Source organism: Meleagris gallopavo, chromosome 1, assembly GCF_000146605.3.
Source record: "Meleagris gallopavo isolate NT-WF06-2002-E0010 breed Aviagen turkey brand Nicholas breeding stock chromosome 1, Turkey_5.1, whole genome shotgun sequence".
Lineage (NCBI taxonomy): Eukaryota > Metazoa > Chordata > Aves > Galliformes > Phasianidae > Meleagris > Meleagris gallopavo.
The window spans coordinates 84514117-84523414 of NC_015011.2; the positions used below are offsets into that span (position 1 = coordinate 84514117).

At 39.7% G+C, this 9298-nt stretch overlaps 1 protein-coding gene across 1 annotated transcript in view; it reads left to right on the forward strand.

Moving 5' to 3' along the window:
- ALCAM (activated leukocyte cell adhesion molecule) overlaps positions 1–9298 on the forward strand; it is a 123171-nt gene that overhangs the window by 4809 nt on the left and 109064 nt on the right. The gene's annotated exons all lie outside the window — the stretch shown is intronic.

Genomic DNA, 9298 nt, shown 5'->3' on the forward strand with positions numbered 1-9298 from the left:
GACCGCTCTGCCCGCAACGCCGCGCGGTCCCGAGCGCGGTCGGGGCGCAGCGCTGCGCTGCTGAGGGCGGGTCCCGCGGCACCGGCGGCTGCTCTGCGCCTCGGGGAGCGCCGCGTCCCCCACCGGTGCTGGGAACGTTGCAGCCGTCAGACGTTCGTAGGTTTTATTTTGTAAATATTGAGCGTGAAAGTGAAGTCTGAGGGAGAAGCTGAGGAAGTGAGGAGTTGTGCATTCGGCACGGAGAGCGTCTCATTATTCTTGTAGAAAGAGCGTCAGCCTGTGGCAGTAGTTTGTATTGCTTTGAAGGAAAGGCTCTGCTCGCGTGTGCCGGGAGCGCGGGGCTGCGAGGAGCTGTGAAGTTGGCGTTCGTTCACTGCCAGCCTCTGCCTCACTGCTGCGCGCTCCTCGGTTAACCGCTTATAGGCAGCAGCGAGATAAGGACAGCACTTCAGGAGCCCCTTTTCACCAGCGATATAACCGCGCTTACTTAGTATGTGCTTCAGTTAAGCAGAGAACTGGCAGCCTTACCTTGTTGGCATAGCTCAAGCTTTAATTTCTAATAGAATGGCTAAAAGAAAAAATCTGAAAAACAAACACAAAAACCCTAAAAAAACCCCACCAAACACAACCAACCACGCTTCCAACACAGATCTAAAAGGAATAGAAGCGTAAGCACTGTACTAGTCTGTTCTGCTCTGGTTTTGCTCTGGCAAATACAGCGTCTAATCTCAGTAAGGCTTACAAATGTCTCAGCAGCAGAGTTTGCAGTCAGTGCTGATCTCTGTGATGTAGAGCAGCTCTTTGGAAAAGATTTTTCGTGTTATGAAATGTTGAAGGCATGTGGAGTATCCGGAGAGATAAGCACCCCAGTGATGAAGCAAGATGTGTCCCCCGTAGAGAGTTCTGTCCCACTTTCTGCTAACGTAAATAAGAATTGATTTCACTCGCTGTGACTGTCCACATTTACCCACCAAAGGAAATCTGAAATAATAAAAATAATTTATCTTAAGGGTTGCACTGATGGAGGTCTATAAACAGATGGAATTTGACGAGCTATTACCTAAAGAGTTTGGAGGTAAACCATCCGGTGTTTACAGAGTAGTTCTCCCTGCTCTCCTTCCTTGTGCTCTCGAGAAGGTCGGGCAGAACAAATGCATTGGGGGAGAACACAGCCCCACCTCAGATCAGAAACCTTCCCAGCCTATAGAAAATGTCTGGAAAGCCCAGTTTGTAATTTAAGCCTTGCATTCTCAATCTACTCCTTGGAGGAGAAAAGATACTTAAAAACAATACTTGCTAAGCTTTTGGCATTACTGCCTATGTCACATTCCTTACTCTTTGCAATCTTAGTTGTTGTCGTGCCAATTTACCATCGTTCACCACAAATTCTGGATACATCACTATCACAACGCTTGGCTTTGGAGAGTTCCATTTCAGGTTTGCATATGGCAAGCACAGGTTGAACTATTAGAAGCATATTAAAAGTTGATGTGCATTAGGTATAGATCTCTCTGGCAATATTCAGCCTGGTTGAGGATTCCTATGAGAAATATTGTTTCTTTCCAGAAGATATTGCCTAAGAAGAGCTCTATTTAAAAATGAGGTGGTCTATGCCCAAGTGTGGGGCTAGGAGACTAACTCTAGGACTGAATAAATGAGAATATCGGTTAAATGCTTGGGCTCTTCTAGGAAGATGACTGCATGTGGAAAGGAAGTCCATTTTCAGTCATGAGCTAACTGTGGTGCTTCCCCCTCTCCCCTGGTCTCTGGTTTATGATAATTCTGAAGATCAGAGTCTCATTTGGCATTGTATTACTAAACATTGGTAACTGTGTCATGGTAATGAAAGGGCAACATGGAGCATTCTTAATCACAGGATGTTAAATTTGTCCTCACTGGTGGCTATGGTTTTTTTTTTTCCTCCTGGTATATTTAGCTGAACATTGGTCTAAGAAAACTGATTTTCTGTATTATGACCTGAAGTTCACGAGGCTTTCTAAGACTGAGGTCAGGAGATCTCTGTGCCATGTATATTTTGTTTCGATCTGCTGTGTTTCTGTTGTTCAATGCACAGAGACTTCTTTACAAGTGAGCTAGAAGTTGTTAAATGATTTTGTTTTGGGAAGTGCTACTTCTTTGTAAAACCTCTTTAAAGTTCTTTTGCAAGAATTCGTTAGAAATTTGTTTTCCTGTGCTGCCCCTCCTCTGTTGGTTTTCTGGCATACAGAGGGCAAAAATAGCAATCATCCAGGTCTGTACATTTCTGATATTTCAGACCAGAGAAAAATAAGCTCTTCCTCCTTAGGGGAACCAAACAATCAATTTTTTAACTGGAAAAAATACATTTTGTTATGTTCATGAAATACGTATCTCTGTGGTCAGATTTAATTCTGAGATATCTTATTTCCGCTTCCCAACCTGTGCAAGAGTCAACACTCTTAGTTATAGGTCCATCCATTTTCCTTACAGAATGTAACCTAGGGTGCTAATCTGTAATCCCAGGGTAAATAGCTTCAGCTTTTGGAGTACTAGGCATAAAACTATTGGCTGGCTTTTCTCCAGCTGTAGGTTTTGGGGAACTGAATCTCTAAGTATCTGTGCATGCGGATACATGAAGGGGAAAATAATGAAAATGCCATTACTTTACATAATGCAAATTACACCTTTGTGATAAGGTTAAATATATCCTCTCAATTTTCTTACAAATATCCTACTTCTGCAATGTGGTTTATAGTCTTGTGCTATTGAGTGCTCACTACAGATTTCCATAATGTCCTACCTAGTAATGCATGGTACAAATCTAAAACTAAGGATTACTGTAGTGGCAATAGCTTTAATGTGCTTGCTAGTCATACCACATTACACCATCATGGGATTTTTATTAGAATACTACCACAGGGACTTTTTTGTAGAGTATCTTTTTTTTTTGTCTGATTATTGAGCCTGTAGTGAAACAGAAGGAGATTGGAAAGAAGGGAGACAGCTATGGAGGGTGCCAGGCCCATCTATTTGTGCTTCAGACCTGTTAACACTTGAGAAACTGAATGAGCCCATAGCTGAATCTCCCAACAGTAGATGATTCATATTCAGTCTCTCCTGATTGTGACCCACACTGTATGACTGCAAGCACGATGGTCTCCAATAGGCTGGCTCTGCAGTGCTGTTTCACACTTGAGGGCTTCTCTTTTACATTACCATGCTGACTGTAGAAATTTCATATCACTATGAAATATGACTGTTTTTCATATCACTAATAATCTGGGTTTTCTTTTTTTCTTTTCTTTTCTTTTTCTTTCTTTTTTTTTCTTCTTGCATGGTCTTGTTCAGTTCTGCAGACTGCATTACAGGGTAGGCTGGCTTTTAAGACTGTACATAAGAACCTAAGAACAAAGATCTCTTTGTTCAGTGCTCCTCAAGGTTCCTCTGGTTAGCAGATAGCTTTTTTTTTTTTCACTTTGATAATGTAATTTTTTTTTAATTGGAAATGCACATAAGCTGTAAGGTCACACCTGTAAGAGAGAATTGAGCACCTGTTGCAGCATCCTGATTTCTCCTGAGCTCTTCTGCTTGCAAGAAAAATAGTTATGCTACCATGCACTGATGCTCAAATGAGAGAATATTCCAAGAACTTTAAATGCTGTGGGGTGATAATTAGAATTGACATGAGCAGAGCATGATTTTTTCCAGGGAAAAGTGAACATCATTTCATTTCATTTGAACACTCCCCTTGATTTGAAATTATCTTCCCTGAAGACAAGGCTTTGACCTACACATTCTTTATCTTGGTATCTTCTCCTTATTAAGAACAGTATGAATATTGAAGGAGGCTGTACGTTTCTGTCTCTAACATGCTTGAAAATGAATCTCATCTCTTATATAAGAAGAGATCATAGTGAAGCTAGTACAATCAGCAGCTGACAGTGATCAGATGAACTTTCTGTCCCTTCTTTCTTTTCTGGTTTTGTTTTGATTTTCTTCTTCCCCAGTGCATGTTGTGGAGACTAAATCAGAGTCAGCCCAGCCCCAGAGGATGTTAATCCACTCCTCTAAGGTGGTGGCTCTGCAGAGGAATATCTGCCTAGCTTAAGATAAAATTTCATTCCTTATCATACTTGCTTGTCTCTAGAAAGGAAAATAAGTATTTATTTATTAAAACAACTCCTATTTCTACTGAGCTGTTTTTTTGTTGTTGTTGTTGTTGATAAGAAATATGCCTCTTCTGGGAGGTAAAAAAGGTGGAAGTGATAAAACCACGGAGAGTGGAGCAGCTTTAGGGTATGATTTTTGTAGGTTATCAGGGGTTAGAACATTAGTTCTGTAATGTTTGGTTAGAAAGCATTTGAAGTGCTTTCAATAGCAATGGAAATACTAAGCTGTTCCCCTGATAACAAGCAAAAAGTGCAGCCCGTGATTTAATGAGTGTTTCCGCAGCCTATGTATCTGTATCACCTGTTTTCAATTAGGTCGTTTTGTGTATAGTTAACCTCTTATTGTGGAAGGAAAACTGCAAATACTCAAATAGCTTTCATGTGTTGCCTTGTGTGCTGTAGTAGTACAGTTCGTAGAATTCCCTAGTATTATTAAACATGGATATTAACTGTAGCAATTTCAGCCCTAGGGGAAAGTGTTTAAACATCAGTAAAGTTTCAGGTGTCTCCCTGGATCTTGTGGACTGCTGGAATCTCCGCGTTTGGAGCCCTGGTAAGCCAGTGGCCCTTCAGCACTCACTGGGAACTAGCTGTGTTTGGTGGCTTTGCCCCTGCCTTCGGTTATCTCTTTGACACAACTTGCCTTTCTGACAGGCGAGTCCAGTCTGGGCACTGTTGTGGTTTCTTTTCTTTTTTTTTTTACCCCCAAAAAAAGAAAATTGAAGAGATTTTTGGCAGCTAATTCAATAGAGGGAGCTCTGCTACCTTACTGTTAAAAGGAACATCTTTGTGCTTTTTCTCAGACCTCTGGCTTCAGATTGAAAGATGTGCTAGGAAAAAAAAAATCTTCCTTAACAGTACGCTGTGGCAAACGGTTTGTTTTTTGAATGCATCTTACTTTGTTCACAGCCTTCCTGTTGTGTGAAGAAGCAAGGACAAATCTGAGTCACACAATTGGGCAAATCCAAAGAGGTGACTCAATTACAGAGCATTCCCTTTGCAGCAAGGCTTTGCAGGTTTTTAAAATGGGTGTATTGCAGAATCTGGTTTTCATCTGGAGTCTGCTTGTCTGAAGGGCGCTTCATGGAACTATTCAAAATGAACTTACAATAAAGAGAGGGTACTTTCAAGGGATGAGCTGCACCAGGAATGCTGCTGGATGAAATAAGGTGCAAACAGTAAGATTGCACTTGGTAGACTGTTGTGGCAAGAGAAAGAACAAGCACTTACAGTAACGCTGACAAAGTAGGACCTTTATTTAAGAAAAATAAGTTCGTCTAAGATCATAAAGAAAAACTGGAACATGCATACCATTCTGTAAGCATGGATGCAAGGTTATAGCAAAAGAACACCAGCTCAAATGTGTTTGCATGCTTTTAACCTATTCCGTGTCTCTAATATATAAACAGGTAAATGCAGAAAGCTGATAACTGTTCTGCAAATCTCAGACCTTGTATTTCTCGCAGTATTTTTTTTACTGCAGAAGTAATCTATTTTTTCATAATTTTTTTCAATTGAACTAGGGAAAATAGCCCTAGATATTGAATTTGAAAATAGATGTCAGCTGTATACAGATAGATTTAAATGTGATGTTTTTTATATTATATACCATATATAATAATATATATATTTAATATATGTACTTTTTTTTTTATTTGATACGTGTGTGTGTGTATCCTCTTTTGTTTGTTTATTTTTAAGAAGTGGAATGACTTGTTTTTTCACAGTTGATTTGAGTGATCTTACCATGTTGGCCAAGGATCGTAGATTATAAGGACCAGAGAGTGTTATCTGTTGGGTGGCATGGTAAACTTCCACAGAAAGGATTATGAGATTACTCCATTTAAACTGGAATTCAAGCAACGTATAGTTGAATGCAGGAGTGAGGTTTTAATATTATTTGTGGAATATGATGTTCTTTAATAGAAGTTTCTGAAATGTTTAGCTGCTGATTATATAGAATATTAGCCTGGGGTATTATTCCATTTTAGGATATGATTTTGTGTCATGAAATCTAGAAAGCACCGTGTGTTTAACCAAGTGAATTCTAATACTTGTTCAGATAACGTCATGTTTGTTGGCTTATTCTAGTGTTTTTGGAAAGCAGAGACGAGCATAATAACCTTCACATACAAAATCTTACACAGAACAAAAAAAAGAAAGACGAAGAACTGAGTACCTAGGCAGTATCTGGGGAACTTTGGTACAGGTGTGTAATTGCGAATGAGAAGAGTTCAGAATTGATTCCTTCATGCTTGATACTGTATATCAAGTAGTATAATGAGTCTTCCATATAGACAAGATGATAGGATAAGTATTACATATTAAAATTAACTCATGAATATTGACACAGCGTTATGAGATTTGCTTTTGCAAACTGGGGAATATTTAAGTTTCTGACACTGACATGATTTACCTGATGTAAATGAAGGAGCTGTTTGTCTCTTGCACTTAGTAGCTTGACAAGTGGGCAAGAGGATAATTTTTCCAACTTGAATACATTACTGACACTTTTTTAACAATACCTCACAGTTCTCAAGCAGTTTTTACTTGTGTAGAACCCAGTCTACACAAAAACAACATGGAAGTCAATATTATGAATGTCCCCCCAGTTCCCAGTTTATATTTGTAAATTACTTTTCTTACTATGGCATGTGCATGCATTCTTCCTAATACAGAGCTTGTTGCGCAGGCAGATCTGTGGATTTAAATAGCCACCATTAATACAAGCAAATAATGACAGAGACTTCACGTTGCATGAAGTTACGTTTTACATCTTAAGGTTGTCAAATAAGTGGTGGTGTTACTGTTATTTTGATAGATATTTAAAACCAAATGCAAATATTTTGCTCTAACCCTCTGTAACAGGGCTTTGATTTTTGGAGGAGCAACTCTTCCATTGTTCAGTATGACCTTATTCACCACACTACTGTTGAATGATGCAACACATTCTGCCTTAGCTTTGAAGTTTAAGTCCTTAAGTATAACCTTTACCCTCAAGGTTTAACCCTGGTTAATGTGTGGTGCCCCACAGCAGCAAATTCCTAACTGTCTACGTGCATGTCTGATGTCAGCGTGTCTCCTGAAAGTTCACCTGAAGGTTTGATAAGGGTTGGGATCTGATATTTCATCCAAACTCACTTGTGTCTGCAGGTCATTACTTGTCGCTCCTTATCACTTTCCTAAGAACCCTGCAGGGTTACATCGGAGACATCTGTCCAGTTTCTGGGGGGAAAGAAGTCTAAAACTTGTGAGATAGTGGGGAAAATAACTGGCGTGTTGTGTGGAAAGTATAAAATGCAGGTGAACCCTTTTTCAGTTGGGATTCTCAGATCTACTTGTGTATGTATTGAAATGCTGATATATCCAAGGGCTGTGGGAGAGAGATTATTTCTGTATGAGAGTCAATGGGAGAGCAGCAGGGAATGAGGTCATCTTGTGGGGGTTGGAGTGGGAATGGAGCTGCGTTTGGGGCGTTCTGCCTTTGGAGTATCTCTGCACCCACATTCCTGCTTAGAGGTACTCCTGGACAGCATGGAGATGAAGAGCCAGACAGCAAAGACTTTTAACAGTAGTCACCTCTGGTGTCTGTTGTAGCAGGTGAAGGATCTGCATCCCTCCCAAGCTTGAGAAATTTCCTGCTTTTACTAGGGGCATACTTACCCTCTGAACTGCTGCAAAGAGCTGTCTGCTTGCTTTAGGGGTGTCACTTTGTACTCCAGCACTGAATGGTTTGCAGAGTACTCTATGGGTCGCTTTTTTTTATCGTTATTTCCATCTGTGAGTACAGCAGTGATAAAGAAAAATGGGCTTCAGCATGCTCAGTATGCTCACGATCTCTGGCTCTCTTTCCATTACATCAGATGCAGAGGGTACAGAGGCATGAATAAAGCAGTGTATTTCTTCAATGAATACTGAATGGGTGAGTGTGAGCCGACAGAAGCTTTCTCCAGAAAGAAGTGGGGTGTTGTAAGGGCTGACATCCGCACACGTGGTAGGAGGGGCAGGTGAATCACTTGTAGCTGGAATTTGCTGTCTGACTTCATTAGATCTTCAGTTTTGAGGACTGAAGTTGATATTTTACCCTATAAGCTTATTATTATTTTTTTTTCTGGGCAGGATTAGCATTCCAACTGTTTCTTGAAACAAATGATTGTCATGGATTTGTTCCGAGGGCCAGACATTAACTTCAGAATTGGAAACTACTTTGCATAAGCATATATAAAACCTTAGCCTCGTTATTATGGCAGGTTCATTGCCTTAGGTATGAATTCAAATTCACAAAGCCTTACGAATCACTTGTTTTCTTGCTTTTAGACCAGTTTCTAGTCTTCCTTCAAGATGTTGTCATCTGTAAACAGCTGTGACAGTTCCATGAGTCTTTTCATGTGGGTGTGAAAGAGCAGAACATGAGCATGCTGGGGACCATGGCTCCTTGTAAGGAGGCTTTCTTCCTGCAAAAGAATAAATATTTGTTACTTTTTTCTGCGTTCTTTACAACGCAGCCTTTTTTTATAACCACACAAGGAGATTGGCTTATAGTCTGGGTGTTCTGTAACCAAGCATAGTAAACTATACATAAATCTTGAAGCAAAGATTTTAACAGAACCTTAAAAGGGAGTATTGCATTGAAAAGCTTCTTTTTTTTTTTTTGTCTAAAATTTTTAGTTAAGTCTGGGAGGTTTTTTTTTCTCTGTTCTTTATTTAAAGATGAACCTTCACTCTTAGCTATAGGAAGGCAGGAAAGGAAAGGTACTAGAAAAGCAAGTGTTTTATCCATGCATGTATTAATAGCCTACATTTTCCATCTGTTAATAAAACACTTGACTCTAGCAATTTCCCAGTACCTTCTGCAGTGATAATCTAAAACAAACAAACAAAAAAACACTTTAATTCCGTTAGCTTGGGGAAGACTGAGGTCTGGCTATTTTTAATTTTTTTTTAACTCAAAAAAAATATATATCATTTAAGGAAGAAGGATGGTGATCCCTTGAGTAAGTTGAAGTTCTATAGTTTTTAAAGAAAAATCTGCACATGACAGACTTCTCAAACAATGATGTTTGTGAGCAGAAGGATGCAGCTTTGAGCTGGGCCTGATAGCAGCTTGAGAGAGCTCACTATCCAAGTTGGTTGGTTTTGTTTTTGTTTTT